This window comes from Callospermophilus lateralis, chromosome 8 (genome assembly GCF_048772815.1).
Source record: "Callospermophilus lateralis isolate mCalLat2 chromosome 8, mCalLat2.hap1, whole genome shotgun sequence".
Lineage (NCBI taxonomy): Eukaryota > Metazoa > Chordata > Mammalia > Rodentia > Sciuridae > Callospermophilus > Callospermophilus lateralis.
The window spans coordinates 85,662,726-85,680,635 of NC_135312.1; the positions used below are offsets into that span (position 1 = coordinate 85,662,726).

The 17,910-nt window shown below is 38.7% G+C and overlaps 1 protein-coding gene across 1 annotated transcript in view; it reads right to left on the reverse strand.

The window, feature by feature from the left end:
• Positions 1 to 14,813, reverse strand: part of Rpl34 (ribosomal protein L34) — a 120,497-nt gene extending 105,684 nt beyond the window's left edge. The window contains exon 1 of the mRNA XM_076864874.1: positions 14,807 to 14,813. The gene's annotated coding sequence lies outside the window, so the exon portion shown is untranslated. The remainder of the gene's footprint in view (positions 1 to 14,806) is intronic.
• Between the last annotated feature and the right edge of the window lie 3,097 nt (positions 14,814 to 17,910).

Genomic DNA, 17,910 nt, shown 5'->3' on the forward strand with positions numbered 1-17,910 from the left:
GGTTTTGATTTAAAAAAACAAAATACATTTACCAAAAGAGCACTGACTCGGGAATTAGGAAGCCTGGCTTATCTGACTCTACCTGTTATAAGTTTGGGAATTAAACAGCACTTATTCCCCAGTCTTCATCTATAAAAAGGGAGAACATGGTGCCTACCCTGTCTGTGTTTATCCTGAACTGAATTGAACTGAGTAAACCCAGAATATGTTTATACTTATAGGGTTTTTTCATGGTGTTGGGATCAAATGAGATAATAAAGGAGAAAGTACTTTTATAAGAAAGATCACATGGACACTTATAAGAGCAGGGCTTTGGTGCCAAAATGTCCTTAGTCATGAATTCCAGCTCTGCCACATAACATCTATGTAACCTTGACCAATGCACTCTGTACATGGGAATAAAGCTTAGATTTTTATTAAATCTGCTTGAAAATTGAAAAACAAATAGTACCTAAAATATTTACACAAATTGAGGTTTCAAGAAATGGTGGCAATTATTAAGTCATTAAAACAGTATACAGCAACAGTGCATTGTTATCTGACTTCAGTCCTGCTCAATGCTGCCCGCTCCTTCTGGATTTCACTTCCTGGAATTTTTGTCTTCCACACCAGGAAGGGAATTTCAGTTAATACTACAGACATAAGATGCATTTATCCTGAAATGAACTGAAATGAGCTGAGTAAACCCAGAATATGTTAATACTTATAGGTTTGGTTTTTTTTGTTTTGTTTTGTTTTGTTTTCAGTTAAAGGCTCAAACCCAGAGCCTCACACAGGCTAGGCAAGTGCTGTACCACTGAGCTACATCCGGTCCTTTATTTGTATTTATGAAATGACTTGTCAGAAACCAATGATGTAGAATTTAATGAAAGAAAACAATGACTGTTTTAAAAATCAGTGCTGGGCTTATCCAGGTCATTTTTAAGACAATGAAATCTTCCACTTGATCCAAATAAGAAATCTAATAGGGCTGGGGTTGTAGCTCTATGGTAGAGCACTTGCCTAGCATGTGTGGGACATCGGGTTTGATTCTCAGCACCACATATAAATGAAATAAAGGTGACATTGCCAACTAAAATAATATTAAAAAAAGAAATCTAATAAACACTATGGAAGATATTGTGCTAATTACAGACCAAGACAGGCTTCTTCTACACCTCTGCATGGACTTGGTGGGCTTGTTCACCAACATATGCCTGTGCCTACAAGGTGCAAAGAGCCATGCGGAAGTCACCAGAAGGGCCTTAGTGGCAAGTGTGCCCCAGGCCAATGCTGATTGGGAAAATGGACACTTCATGTGCAAAGAATTGAAAACTTAAGTCGATGCATAGTAGCATACATAAATTCATAAAGTCCATCATCAGAAAGTAAAACCACAGGGTGGGAGTGATCAAAATAAATTATATTGTCATAAAGCAATTAAGAGAAAATTAGGCAATCATAAGGTGATAAAAGCCTATTAGTTAAAGGGCCTGAAAAACACAGCGGGTTGTAAAAAATTAAATTCTCACACACAGAAAAATGCAAATACATGCAATTGTCTCTCCATGGCAAACAGTCAAATTACTGATTTGTGTGAAAAGTTAAAATAAAAGCCTTGAAAAAATGTTAAGTGCAATTTTCCCATCAGTGTTCAGATTTGAGGATTTCTTCCTTCTAAATTCTTATCCTTTTCCTGGTCTTCACAATAAGCCTTACAAACAGCATGGGCTTTTTTTTTTTTTTTTTTTAAGAAGAAGATACATCCTTTAAAATGAAATGTAATAGCATTTCATGATTTTCATATAGATTTCTACTTTTTACTCATTGGGGCTTTTCTGAAATTATAGTTTTTTGATATCAGAAGAACCTGATTTGAACGCCATTATTAGAAATTAAGAAACTGAGGCCTGGAAAGGTTGAAGCCAAGTTTGCCCTGGGTTGGTTAATGGGAGTGGATCTGGTTTAGAGACCAGATCACCTCTGCTCCTTTTTCCAACCCATAGCTCTTTCCATCAGGCGGTGGCTTCTTCTCCTTCTCCTTCTCCTTCTTCTTCTTCTCTACAATGATGTTTGTACTTGAAAGAGATAATCTGCATCAGGAAACTTTTTCTGAAAGAGATAGATACCAACTAAGTTTTGGCTTTGTGGGTCATAGAGTTTCTTGCTATTGTAGAGCAAAAGCAGTCATAAACCATATATAACCAAAGAAGTGTACCTCGGTGCCAGTTAACTTTACATTTCGCGGTACTGAAACGAACCCAAAAGCACTCTACCACTGTGCTGTATCCCAGTCCTTTTAAAAACTTTGAGACATGGTCTCAATAATTGCCAAGCCTGGTCTCAAACTTTGGACCTCCTGCCTCACCCTCCTGAGTCACTGGGATTACAAGCATGCGCCACCACACCTGGCGCCAGTGAACTTTATTTACCAAGACAGGCCAGAGCCCAGATTTGGATCTGTGATTAGTAGTTTGCCGACACTTGGTCTATATAATTTTTTTTCCCCCAGAAATCATTAAGGAGACCTTAAAATAAGCTAAGTCAATGTTTCTAGCTAACATAAGGATGTTTGTCCTGGGACAATTGGCCAGTTAACCTTGGACAGGTGTGCATTTTTTTTTTTCCTGAGTATTAGCATCAGAGGCCCCTAACTCAGGTTAATTGTATCCTTCTCTTCCCCCATTTCAATAGGAGGTATTAGTGATGCAGACAGGTGACAGGACACGATGACCTTGCAAGCATCCCAGATGTCTCCTTGTCCACAGTGGTTGATTTGAGCTTAAGGCAGAAATCAAACTACTTCTCTGCAACCAGATTACCCTTTGTCTTAACTCTTCAAGTAAATTGTCTTTTTTGGCACTGAGACAAATGCAATCATATATAAATTAGCCATGTATATACAAGTTTCCAGATTTTCACTTCTATTTTATTAATCTCACTCTTCCTCCATGAATACATCTTTACCATATTGTAACTTCCTTACCAGAAAGATCCCTATTTAGATTTTCTTTTAGGTCTGTTAGAAAAAAATTCACAATTTTCCTCTTACGTCTTACACATTTTTGTAATAGCCTTTACATAAGGGTCATTTCACCAATTTCTAAAGTAGCAAACAGGAATACAATGCACATTGCTGTAGCCTGTGTATGCAAAGCAGGAAAGACTGAATTTGAAGCAACTGCAGACAGGCAGCCTGAGAATGCTGTGTAATTGCTGTATTCTCTCTGGCTCTGATGTGTACCAAAAAAAGAATACAGAATGGCAAAGGCCGGGAAGAAGACAAAAGCCAGACAATATTGCAAAGGACTTGGCCCCTGTCCAGCAGCCTCTTGGTGAAGAGACTCATCAGCACTCTCAGAAAGAGTGTCAGCAGCTGCCCCTGAGGATAAGGGTTGCAGGAAACATTGGGCAGGCCGCATCCTCCTTTCAGGTTGCACAAGCTTTTGGTTTGCGGTTGGATGCAATTGATCCCTCTCTGTTTCCCTTCTTCCAGATCATCTCCCTTCCCATTCTGGTGAACTGTCCTATTCCAAGTCAGTTCTTGTCTTATACTTGAGATTATTCAGCCCAGCCTTTCTTGTTTTAGTTACTTGCATCATATTCTTGCAATCACTTCTGTACCTGTGTTGTTTGAACGGGCCTGATGTTCCTTTACTACCTGATTCTAGTCACTTGACTTCTTTTGCTTTGTTATGGGAATGACCTCCCTCTGGGCCGTTTTTGCCTTCTGGTTTTCCAGATCCGGGGCAATCCCCCAGTTCTTCTGATCACCCCCTTCTTCCCCAGGAACGTTGTCTCTAGAAACCTGCTGGCCTTCTGGGTGACATTCCATGCCAACCCAATGCTTCTCTTTTCCCCACAGCTCTAGATCTATGACTGGAGGTGTGTATGCAGAGGTGTATTTCTATATTAACTGCTTACAATGTAGTATCCAATACATTCCACACAGTAGATCATGTCTCAACTTATCCTCTTGTTTATTTTATAAAATCCTGTGTTAAACAAACTGCTGCAGATATTATTGAGAATGTATCTAAGCTATATGGATCCAGGCAACGTGAGAGTCATTCTCCTACAAGCACTTTGGGCAAATCAGGTGAGCAGAGTCAAAGGCAGATAATACCAAGTGGCATATCCTCAAGTTTATAAATTGTATAACATTTCTAAGTGAGGATGTGGCCTACAGGCCTCATATCACCCAAAGACTTCCAACTTGTGTTTATTGCACACTCTCTGTATGAGTATGAATTCACACTCATACAGAGAGGTCTCCACCATGGTCTTAGAATTGGCCTGGCAAACTTGAAAGATAGCAATACCCAGGAACTACTCCAGACCAAATATTAAAACAGAGTTCCTAAGGAGAGACCCAATCAATTGTATTTTTTAAATTTCCTAGGTGATCCCAGTGTGAAACTGGGGTTGAAAATCACTATATATTTGAGGAGCTTTCAGAGGCACCTGCTTTGCTGCTACACGCCCTTAGGTTCCCAAATTTTCTTCCTCTTAAACTTACAGAAGACTTATGGGAGCCCAGTCTGTGATTTAGGTCAGACCATCTATCTTGTATTCAAAATTTGGGTTTATTTTTGTCCTTTCCCTATTGCATTAATCCTCTGAACTCAGAAAGTGATGTATCAGAGAGAATTATTTATAATTTTTAAAAGGACCACATCAATGCTCAAAACCCATGGGTCTGTCTCCACAGAGAAATGGCTGTGGTATTTTTGAAGAGCCTGGTAGGAATTTCAACAGAATGAAAAGTTGGTTGAGTGTTAGTGGAATCAAAGCAAGTCCACAGTGGAATACAATTGTTAAAACAACATTGTACAGTCAACGTTTTCAGATGCAAACGACAAAACTCATGTAGTTAGTCTAAGCAGAAAATAAATTTACTAAGGAATAAATGTGGGCAGGAGTGCCCAAATGGTGCCATAGGATTGCTTTCATGAAGCCCCTGCTGTGCTGCTTTTGGAGGGCCAGTGGGGAAGTTCACACCCTGACCTTGGAGCTGGAAACCTTGAAGATCTGTTAGCACCTATGCCTACCCCCAGTGGATGCCTCCATCACCAATTTCGCCAAATGGTGTCTTTTCTTAAGGTGCTCTTTTCCAAGTGAATATCTCACCAAAGCACATGATGTAAGATTGTGCCTAGCTTCAAGGATTGCTGGGAAACAATACTTTGCCCACTACCAAGGAAGCAAAACGGATCTTATGGGAAATTCCTAAAGCATAGGAAGGATGTTTAAAAGATCTACAGCAGTCTTAAAGAATGACAAACACCTTTTCGTGCTTTTTCCTTTCCCTTACTAGAAGCATCCTGTGTGCTCCCAACCTAATAAAAAACTTACTGGAAAAGACTTGATGTTCGTCAGCTATATGTCTGTGAACTTTCGCACCTCGTCTCTCTCCAGGAATGGGGCAGAAGAAAGGTTTTATTTGTTGCTAAAAACATTTGTGTTTCTGGAGTCGGTGAGGAGAGGGCTACTGATGAGGATATAAAGAAGAGTCTCCCTTTCTACCCCCTCCTCCCCACAAAAAAAAAAACAACCCTGGAAGAGCTCCCTGCCTACTCTCGTTTACACACAGGTACCTCTGAAGTCCAAGTTGGACTTCACAATTAAGACAGTTTATAGCGTACTTGAAGCAGATTTTGAAACAGCTGTATTAAAATACTAATGGAATTTTAGAGCTATAAAGAAATATTGGAAAGAGAATGCTGAGAAAATATAAAAACAGACTAGATTTTATGGAAAAATTGGTACTCTTTCTCTCAGAGACAGAACAAAGGAACTTTAAAAATTATTATAGAGACTATCAGGAAGGTTTTTATTTAGACCAAAGGAACAGCTCCCTCAAGGATTGCCCTTGGGACCCTCAGGAATTCTCTTGACCCTTCAGTAAAGGCAGTCTCACCGAAGACAAACAGTTTCCAGAAAATCTTGCCTAGAGGCAAAATCATGACCCAGACAACCTCTTCAAGACTCTTGCATGTTTTGATGCCATGAAAAAGTCTTTTCCTATTCCTCCAGTGGAAGCCAAATTAGTGTCTTCAAGCATGGTTAAGTTTGTGAAGTCATATGAAACCTCTGGGTAGTTAGTAGAATAAAGGATCTGAGAACCTGCTCGGTGATCTAACCTCACCCTCACGCCACCAGCAGTTTGAATCCATGCTGTCCCCTGCCCTCTTATCCAGGACAACCCTTTGCTTTTGGAAAAGCAGTAAGAAGTGTGAAACACAGACTTCAAAGACAAAGGCAATTCTATTTTGACATTATGATTTCATTAAGCCGTTACCCATCATGAAAGGTCATCAGTAGAGAACAAACGAGATAAGCATTGGTCTGGACATCCTCCAGAAAGGCTGGGGGAGGAGTGGCTTCAGAGAACAGCAGTGCATGATTAAAGGGTACAGCCTGCTGTGGTGCATGTTCAATCTGCACCCAGGAGGGAGCAGTTTTCTATTGCAAGCATTTGCTTAGCGTTGGTCCAGGGGAGGAAGAAAAGTTGTGATTGGGGACATGGCCTATGTTATCAAGCTACATAAAGACACTGGTGTCTCTTCTTCCTTTTTTTTTTAATAAAAATTTTTATAGAAATTTTAGGTTCACAGCAAAATTAGTGGAAGGTGCAGAGATTCTCCATGTTCTACCCCCACACAGATGGAGCCTCCCCATTATTGATGTCCCCTAACAGGGTGGTAACAGCTGATGAACTTACATTGCCATCATCATCATCATCATATCAAGTTTGAAGTTTACATTAGGATTCATTCTTGGCATTATACTTTCTGTGGAGTTGGGAAAATGTTTAATGACATATAGCTACCATTATAATCTCATGCAGAATAGTTTCACTACCCTAAAAATCCTCATGCTCTGACTCTTCAGTAATTCTTCTCCCTATGGCAACTACTGATCTTTTTGCTGCCTCCACACTTTTGCATTTTTAAAGAAAATCATATAATTGGAATCATACAGGATGGAGTCTTTTCAGACTTGACTTATGACACTTGGTAATATGGATTGAAGTTTCCTCCATGTCTTTTCATGGCTTGGTAGCTCAATGCTTTTCAGCACTGAATAAAATTCCATTGTCTGGATATACTGCAATGTATGTATCCATTTACCTACTGAAGAATGTATTTGTGTTTTTTTGGTTTTGGCAATTATGAAAAAAAGCTGCTGTAAACATTTGTGAATTGTTTTTTGTATGGACATAAGTTTCAGCTCCATAAATACCAAGGAGCACAATTGCTGGGTTATATGGGAAGGGTATGTTTAGTTTTGTAAGAAACTGCCACACTGTCTGTCAAAGTGATTGAACCATTTTTCATTTCCACCAGCAACGAATGTTTCTATTGCTCCAAGTCTTTGTCAGCATTTGGTGTTGTTGATGTTCTAGATTTCAGGTGTTCTAGTGTGTGTTCTTATCTCACTTAGTCTACATTTCCCTGGAGTCATATGATGTGGAACATCCTTTCATATGCTCATTTGCCATCTGTATACTTTCTTTGGTGAGATGTTTCTTAAGGTCTTGGACTTATTTTTAAACTTGCTTGGTTGTTTTCTTATTGTTGAGTTTTAAGAGTTCTTTGAATATCTTGGATAATATTCCCTTTTTGGATATGTGTTTTACAGATATTTTCTCCCAGTCTGTGGGCTTGTCTTTTCGTACTCGAGCAAAAGCTTTTCATTTTAATGAAGTTCAGCTTATCAATTATTTCTTTTATGTATAGTACCTTTTGTGTTGTATCTAAAATGGCATCATCAAACCCAAAGTCATCTAGGTTTTTACCTATGTTATCCTCTAGGAGTTCTACAGGTTTGTGTTTCACATTGAGCTCTGTGATCCATCTTGAGTTAGTTTATGTGAAGGGTGTAGGGTCTGTGATCTGTGTCTCTGCTCTCTCTCTCTCTCTCTCTCTCTCTCTCTCTCTCTCTCTTTTTTTTTTTTTTTGCATGTGGATGTCCAGTTTTTCCAGCATCGTTTGTTGAAAAGACTGTCTTTGTTCCATTATATTGTCCTTGCTCCTTTGTCAAAGATCAGTTGACTTCATTTATGTGAGATTTTTATGGGCTCTCTTGTGTTACATTGATCTATTTTTCTTTTCTTTTGCCAATATCAAACTGTCTTATTGTAACTTTATAGTATGTTTTGAAGTTGGGTAATGTCAGTCCTTCAACTTTGTTCTCCTTCAATTGTGTGTTGTTCTGGGTCTTTTGTCTTTCCATATAAACTTTAGAATCAGCTTGTCGGTATCCATAAAAAGAACTGCTGAGATTTTGATTTGAATTGCTCTGAATCTATAGATCATTTTGGGGAGATCTGACATCTTGACAATATTGTGTCTTCCTATCCATAAATATAAAAAAAAATTGTTTATTTCGTTTTTCTTTGGTTTTGTTAATCAGTATTTTATAGTTTTCCTCATAGAGCTACCGTGCATATTTTGTTACATTTATACCTAAGAAAGTATTTAATTTGGGAGGTCCTACCAAAGGTATTTTGTTTTTAATTTCAAATTTCACTTGTTCTTTGCTGATATATAGGAAAGCAATTGACTTTTGGATATTAATCTTGTATTTTCTAACCTTATTATAATCTCTTGTTAGTTTCAGGAGTTGTTGATTCTTTAAGATTTTCATTTTTTAAAATATTTTTTTAGACGTTGATGGACCTTTATTTTATTCATTTTTTTATATGCAATGCTGAGGATCAAACCCAGTGCCTCACACATGCTAGGTAAGCACTCTACCACTGAGCCACAAGCCCAGTCTGTACTTCTTTCAGTTTTCTTACAGACAATGACGTCATCTATGAACAAAAAGTTTCATTTCTTCTTTCATATACCTTTTATTTCCTTTTCTAATCTTTTGCCTTAGCTAGGACTTTCATCACCAATGTCAAAAGGAGAAGTAGGAGGGGACATCCTTTCCTGGTTCTTGATCTTAGTGGGCAAGCTTTGAGTTTGTTCAGTATATTCGATATTAGCTGTAGGATTTTTGTAGCTATTCTTTATTAAGTTCCCCTAATGTCCTAGTTTTCTGAGAGTTTTTATCATGAGTGGGAGTTGGATTTTGTCAAATATTTTTTCTATGATTGTGTGATTTGTCTTTTTTAGAGTCTTGATGCAATAGATTACATTAATTGATTTTCAAATGTGAATGCTAACATTTTATTGAGGATATTTTGCATATTTATTCATAAGAGATATTAGTATGTAGCTTTCTTTTCTTGTGATGTCTTCATATGGTTTTGGTATTAAATGCTGGCTTCATAGAAGAAGTTATCAAGTATTCTCTCCATTTCTATTTTCTAAAAGAAACTATAGAGGATTGATATTTCTTTATTAAATGTTTTTTAGAATTCACCATCGAACCAATTTGGGCCTGATGCTTTCTGTTTTAGAAAGTGTATTAATCAGCTTACTGTTACTATTGTAAATGGGGCAAACACTTACCTCATTAGCCAGGAAGTAGAAGAGAGGAAGAGAGGAAGGGCTAGGGTTTCATAATCCCCTTTGAAGGCATGCTCCAAACGACTCAAGACCTCCCATAAGGCCCTGCCTCCTAAAGCTCTATGGTACCTCCCAATAGCACCACCTGGGGATTAAATCTTTAACACATAAACCTTTGGGGGATATTCATCCAAACCATAGCAGGTTATTAATTATTGATTAAATTTCTTTTTTTAAAACTTTTAAAAATTTTATTGTATAATTTATATATGTTACCATTTTAAGTGCACATTTAGATAAGTTGACATACAGTCACAAAACCACTACCACAATTGTGATATAAAACATTTCTGTCGTTCCAGAAAATTCCATCATGTCCCTTTAGAGTTTTCTCCATTCACCTCTGACCCCTCTGGCAACCACTGAGTACTTTGTCACTATGGTTTTGCATTTCTAGGGTTTCCTACAAAATGGAATAATATGTAATCACTGTGTCTGTAGCGTAATACTTTTGAGGTTCATCAATATGCTCAGTGGTATTCCATTGTATCCATGTACCACCAGTTTAAGGCTATCATGAATAAAGCTACTAAGTGTAAGTTTTTACTGTAAATGTAGGCTTTAAATTCTATTGAATACTTTGGAGTAAGATTACTGAGTTGTCTGGTGCAAGTAACTTTAACTCTTCCAAGAAGCTGCCAACCTGTTTTCTAAAGAGTCTGCCATTTTGTACTCCCATCAGCAATGCCTGAGAGCCCCAGGTGCTTCCCCTCTTAGCTATGCAACTCTTTTATGGCAAGAGATAACTGACATGAGTTACTCTGCTTTTTCTAGCCATTTTAATTGTGACCATTCTGGTAGATATAGCATTGTTATGGTGGTTTTAGTGTAAATGTCCCTAATGATTAACAATATTAAGAGTCTTAAGCATAAATTTCTTTAACAGATACATACCTGTTCAGGTGGTCTGTTTCTTCTATGAAGTTTTGACAAATTGTATCTCTCATGGAATTGATCCACTTTATCTAGGTTATCAAATTTATAGGTATAGAGTTGTTCATAGTGCTGTATATCACCCTTGTTATGGCTATGGTATCTATGGTGATGTCCTTTCTTTAGTTATCAGAAGTACTAATATTTCTGGTTTTACTAATTTCTGTCTTCTCTCTCTATATATATTTTAACTTAGCTTGCTAGAGGCTGGTTGATTTTGTTGATCTTTCCAAAGAACCAGCTTTAGTTTCAGTGGTTTTCTCTATTGATTTCCTATTGATTTCTGTCCTAATTTTTAGTATCTTCTATTATTGACTTTTATTTAAGTGTGGTCTGAGTGCAGGTGTTGGATGATTTTTATTCTTTTAAAAATTTTAAGGTGTGTTGTATGAACCAGAACATAATTTATTTTGGTGGATATTCCATATGCAAGCTTGCGAAAATGTGTATTCCACTGTTCTTGGATAAAATGGTCTATGGATGTCAATTATGTTACTTTTCCTTAAATTTTTAATTTCCATTCTATTCTTGAATACTTTCCATACTTTGTAGAGGAGTCTGTCATAGATGCCAGAGCAGGGGATCAAACAACTATTTCAAATTTTTGAGACATGAATGAATGGAAATAAAAATATCTTGATGTCAACATCTGTCATTAATTATCTACTAGGCACTATAAGCAGATTATATTGGTTTTATTTTCAAAACAATGCTCATGAAATATTTATTATTTAGAAAAACGATGCTCAGGGATGTTAGGGAATTTGTTCATACTTAAATATAGTATTTACACACAATCATTTTTTTAAAATTTTTTTTGAGTACCAGAATGGAACCGTGGGTGCTGAACCATGGAGCCAAACTCCAGTCCTTTGTATTTTTTAATTTTGAGGTAGGGTCTCATGATTTGCTGAGGCTGGCTTTGAACTTTGAATATGATCTCTTTGAACTTGCGATCCTCCTGCCTCAACCTCCTGAGCTGTCAAATCTTTGTTTTTTATAAGGGACACAGTAACACCACCATATCCTCTCGCCCTTTAGTGTATGCTGCCAGATCTGTAATTGCTAGCTCTGGCAAATTCTTTGCTTGAAGACTCTCAGATTGACCTTGGAGCCCATTCTATTCCTGCAGCAAGTCAAAAGTACTTAAGCATGAGTGTTCTACTTCCCTCCAAGCATAGAAATGATCCAGCTCCACGTTCTTTCAGGTGGAATAACTCCAAGGCACGTGTTCTGCTCGGAGCTTATCCCATTCAGGATAAGTGCAGTTATCCCCAGTGGTAGTTTGCTTGATAACAAACCCTTTATTGGCTTTTCATTCCCTTTCTCACTTCCCCATTTACCTATCAATGTTACAAATAAACCACTTACACTTGGACCATCAGGATTAGCTTTGAGAGGAAATCAGATAAGATAGCTGCAACTGTGCCTTGCTACTGCTACTCAATGGAGGTTGGGGCTGAGGTTAGTGTGAAGGTTTGGTTGCATAATGGCCTCAATTCTCTACCACTCTCTGCATCCATACCATTTGTAATGTTAGTCTTCAGGTCCTCCCATCAAGGGAAAAAGTACATTTCTCCATTCTCTATATTTACATTGGCTGTGAAACTTTCTTTGACACAAAGAAGGAGGCATAGGTGACCCTGTGCTAGTTTGGAGACCAGACTTTATGAGGCTATGTGTGCTTCTGCCCTCTCACTCTTGTTCATACTCTCCCTCTCTCAGATGTCTGCTACCTCCATAAAAAACAAGTCCAAGTTTGTCCACTGGAGGGTAAGGAGGCACATGAAGCAGAGCTCTTCAGAGGCTGAAAGCCATCAGAGACCTGTGCCCCTTAGCGACAACCCAGTTGAACAAAGATACATGTGAATCTAACCACTCTTCGCTAAGTCCAGCCCAGATCTGCAAAACAGCTTAGCAGATGCAGAGACTTATGGTGGGGAAATGTTTATGCTTGTATGCCACTGCTTCTTGCTATGCAACTCTTTTGTGGCAAGAGATAACTGACATGAGTTACTCTGAGCTCTATAGATTTCTGTTCTTACCACTTCCTTCCTCTTATTATGGCTTTCTTGGTACACTCTCACTTTCTCTATTTCCCTGCACAAGTGTTTGTAAATATGTCAGTATTTCTTTCTAATCAAGCTGGGACTGCCCAGCAAGGTACAGTGACTCTGCCATTAATTTTACTATAACCTAAGTTCCGGGCAGTCTTTTTTAGACCTCTCTTTCTGTTATTGTGCATATTGCAGTTGCATAGCTAAGTTATTTTTATTTAATGTGATTATAAGAATCAGCTAGAGAGAAAATAGTGGGCTGAAGGAACATGGGACCCTCGGAGGACACAACAGAAATCAGAGAGGTGGGAGAGAACACAACCTCCAGAAGTTTTTTTTTTTTTTTTTTTTTTTTTTTTTTTTTTTTGATGGCAGGTGCAGTGGGGCAGTGCTGGGGATCACATCCAGAGCCCTGTCCATGATTAGCAAGTGTACTACCACTGAGCTACATCCACAGCTCCCAGAAAAGTTTCCAAAGTAGCAAAGAGAAGGTGGAAAACAGGGCAATGATTTTATTTCTTCATTCTACAAATAATCGAGCCATAATTGTGTGCCAGGTATGATGTTAGGAGCTAAGATACAAGAGTGTATGAAAAAGAACCTGGTCGCAACCTCTAAGAACTAAAGATCGATCATACTAGGAAAAAAAAGAAGTTAAGTAGTTCTCCATGTTTTGGAGCCTTGGGAGAGGATGTGGCAAACCTGTGTTTCTTGGGTGGGGACAGGATAGACAAGTGAGAGTGTTCCTGTGTGGCCTGTGGCTTCCCAGAGGCAGTGTGAAGGAGATCAAATGCCCGAGCATCTGCAGGTGGGGACAAGACCAGCTGAGAGGAGGGAGGACTTGACTTGGAGAAGAGTCTAGAGGGCCTCTGCCACCGCCACCAAGCTTCTCTGTGTGCTGCGGAGTCCTGAGAACCTCGGAGGTTGAAGATGCTAACATGCATCCGGAGGGCTCTCTTGCCTGCTCAGGAAGAGAAAGAATGCTGTGGTTGCTGAGGGAAATGGGCTTTAAAGTCACTCAGTAGTTCAAGTATTTACATGTAGTCTACCTACTTAATGGCAGTGAATGTGTCATTTGGCATTTATGTTAATTAAACTTTTTAATAAAACTTTGGGTTAAGAGTGCTTATCTCACATTTCAGACATTCCCAGGAGTGCTTAGAGAGGGGCTCGGAGTCTGAAAAATATGCCATTTGGCACTATTCCATGAAACTAATTACCATGAAGAAGTCATGAAAATTTACACAGACGGGCTTGCTACAAATTTTAATCAATTCAGAAGATAATTTGCTGAGTTTTGCCAGATCCTCATTGTATCTAGTCCCTCACCTCCCACACGGAGCTGGTGAGAGGCTCCATCCCTTTCCTTCACAAGATTCCAACTCTCTGAACTTGTCCCTTAAAAGCTGACTTCCTTTTAGGACCCCAGGGAGCTCTAGATGACAACAGCATGCTGTTTCTCTTTGCTCTTTGGAACAGAGTCACCGACATGAAAGATGTTGCTCAAGTTCTCCATTTAGAACCAGCCCTCCATGTGATCTTCTGAGATGTAGAAAGTAATGACCCAGCATCCGTCACCTGAGCAATCTGCTCCATGAGAGCAAGGATTTTACCAGCTCAGTTTAGCTTAAATCTATTCCTATGCCCAATGCATTTGTGCAAGAGGATTAGATATCACCTTACACCCAAGGAAAAGAAAAACAATTAAAAAAGAAAACAAGAATGAAATGAGCATATCTTTCCTTGGAAAACAAGAAAGGCTATATGTCTTTGTGGCCTTAGAATAGACCAGAACAAATGTGCCAGGGTTCATCATTTGAAAGTCACTGGGTGGCTGCCCAGAACTCTTACTGGAAACACTATCTTCCTATTTGCCTATATGCAGAACCACACCTGGCCTGTGATGGTAGAGGGAAAGAGAGAGTTCTCTCTCTTCATTAGGCCTGGGTTAATATTTTGGTTTTTGTATTTTGTGGTGGTGGTGGTTTTGTTTTGTTGTTTGGAGCACTGAGGATTGAACTCCAGGCCTTGTACTTGCTAGGCAGATGCTTTACCCCTGAGCTACATCCACAGCCCTTTTTATTTCAAGGTAGGTCTTGCTATGTTGTCCAGGCTGGCCTCAAACTTGTGATCCTCCTGCCTCACCTTCCCCAGTACCTGGGATGACAGGCTTGTGTCACCACAGCCAGCAAGTGAGATTTTGAATAACAGAGAACTAGAAGGTGAGGTTTTAAGAAAGAAAGAACTGCTCATAAAACATACCATGGGTCTCAGCTTTCTCTTTATCGTGGTCTCTGTCTTGGTTCTTTGATACTCTAAACACCTCTTCTTAATTTATTTTTATTTTTATTTCTGAGGTTTAATTGGGTTCTAAGTGTCTGTGAAAGGCTCAAGACTTGCTGGTTTGCAAATTGTACCTTGTAAAGCATTCAGTGACACCCCCTCCCAAGGTTATGACTCTATCACAGTCACCAGACACGAAAGGAAAGTAAATTGGGTGGATGATCCTCTGTTGTTGAAACCCTGAGGCTGTAATTTTTCTGAGTTTTTTCTATGAAAGACAAAGATATACATGGTCTTTAATTGAAGGAGATAATAACTCATTTTGAAAAAGTAGAAAAATGGATAGTTAAGGCAAATTAACATAGGTGAGGTGATAAATAGATCTGGACAAATATTATTGCCCAGTTGTGGAAAAATGCTATTCAGAATCATGTGGCTCAACTTTATGTATGTTCTCCTGGGCTTCAAGAACAATAAGAAGTGTTTGAATTGAAACTCAAAGGGCAGGTTGAAATACTTAGGCAGTACTCTGAGGGTATGGTTCATACTTTCTTAGAGCAAGGAATAAAATTAGGATCATCAGCACATATGACCCCATGTCTGATGAGTGTCAGTTTGAAAGGACTCCAACAGTTTTAGGATATAATCATTCATTCTGTACTTGCATTCCCACAATGACACACTCTGCTCCCCCAAGCTGCTCCATCTCATAGCACAAAGATTGCAAACTGGAGGTCCATGGAACAGTTTTGTTTGACTTGCCTGGAGTTTTAAAAAAATTTTTTTGAGCTGTGATCATTTAAAAACTGGGAAGTCTTCATAGGTTCTAAGAACCTTTAGCTTCTCTTGAAACTGTTAAGTACATCCTTGCTGACTCAGAGCAGGCGACAAGAGCTGGAGCATGCTACGCCCCCATTTAGATGAAGCATGTGCTTTCCAGTTGTCATGGTTTGGATTGGGAATGTCCCTCAAAAGCTTGGTCCTCAATGCAGCAATGTCCAGAGATGGGGCTTTTGGGAAATGAACTGTGGGGACTTTGATTTCATAAGTGGATTGATCCATTTGATGGGTTAATACTTTGAATATATTATTGGGAGGTTGAATCTATTAGGAGGAAAAGTAGGTTATTTGGGGCATGTGCCTGGCCCTTTCTTCTCTCTCTTTGCTTCCTGGATGCCATGAGTTAAGCAGCTGTCCTTTGCCATGACATTCTGCCTCATCTCAGACCCAAAGCAATGGATCTGGCTGACCATGGACTGAAACCTCTGAAACCAGGAGCCAAAATGAATATTCCTCCTGTAAGTTGTTTATGTCAGGTATTTTGGTCACATAAAAAGCTAACCATCACACCAATTCATCCTACTTTCTATGCAGACAGCTCTTCAATCCTTTATGTTGCTGTTGTCAGCCTTTGAGTATCTGATTTCTGTCCCAGGACCTTTCTTCACTTCTTTGACCCCATGAGTAACTAACTCTAATCAACATGAGTAGCATTGTTTTCTTTTCTTAAAGAAGAATACATCCTAAAATTTTAATAATCTTCCTGCTTTGATTCATGTTTTCCTCACTCTGCTAGTTTGTCACTCCGCAAACTTTTGATACTCTAGTTCATTTGAATCAGATATTGTTTGGGCTCTCATAGGGTCTACTGTTTTTTAAAATAGGTCCCATGGAGTTGGAGCAGGAACTAGGTAAGAATATGGTCTCTCTGTTGAAAGAAGTATGAGCTCTGTAAACAAAGTAGAAAGATAGACAGGTAAGGAAGATACACACACACACACACACACACACACACACACACACACACATATATATGTCTGGGGAAAAATAATATATATGTGCCTGATTCAAGGATCTATCCCTTGTCTACATAGATCAACCTTGGGTAACTCCACTTACCACCTTTCTCTAAGGTAAACTGAATTGTTTCACTTTTCATTGCTATTTTACCTTTGTTGAGAACAAAACCAATTAAATTTGTAAAAGCATAGAATCAGCTTTATTTTTAAAATTTATTTGCACTCCTCTCTCGCTTTTTCCATAATATCTTTGTATGAAAGTTTGTGTAATGAGATCTTATAGATTCTTCTCTTTTATCCAAACCCACAGGCTTCAAATCTGTTTATTTTTAGCTATTGTATCAACATATGGGGACAAATATTCTTGCCCAGTTGTGGAAATCTGTCTACTTGAAGAGAGTTGACCTCAATTGTCATTGGCTAGATGCTTCCACCTATGTTGGGGGGGCAGCTGAGGGCCTTTCATGCTATTCTATGCTGTTAGAATGACTCAGGAGAAGCAGAATGGGTAATTGTCCTGTGGAAGCCTGAGTCTGATATCTTCATCTGATTTTTAATGTCACAAAATCAATTTTCTTAAAGCTCCAATGCTTTTTCTGGACTTCTTGTTGTGTATTGTGCTTAGCTAAGTCATAGGAAACCTAACATTGACTTTACATTCATATTCAAACTACATTGGCATTTTGGTTGCTGTTGGGTGGTCTAAACGCCTCCTTAGACTTGGACAGGGCCCATCCAGCTGTTAAGAGAAAGATTTTCTTCTAAATGATCAAATTTCCACATACAGAATAATAAGAACAGGACTCCCTTTAATAGAACCTCTCAGGAAATTGAAATTTTATTAAATATATGTATATATATTTTTACAGATTTTTCTCTCTCTAACGCACACATACACACACACACAGTACATATACAGAGAGAGAAAGTGAGGTTACTATGGACATTGTAAATGTAGAAAAAGGTTGCTTTAACACAGTTGAAGTCGACATTTGTCCATACCTTGGGCCGACAGCTCTGCGCATGCTCTTTGAGCACTGAGCATTTCCACATAAAAACTGATCTTTCCCAGTGGGTCTCCTTGGCTCCCCAGCTGTTTCACATCAATAGACACTGACTTCAAGCACCTAATGTACTGGGCAAATCCATTATTAAATGGGGAAAAGGGAATTGTTTCAAGTTAAATAAAGGATAACCCAAATCTTTAACCCAATCCAGGACCTACTCCAATTTTGGAAAGTCTATTTAGTTAACATTTTTAACTGTGGCTTTTTCAAATTTTAACCCTGTTTAAAAGGTTGACTGTCGAATCATTTCACACAAAAGCATTTTTCC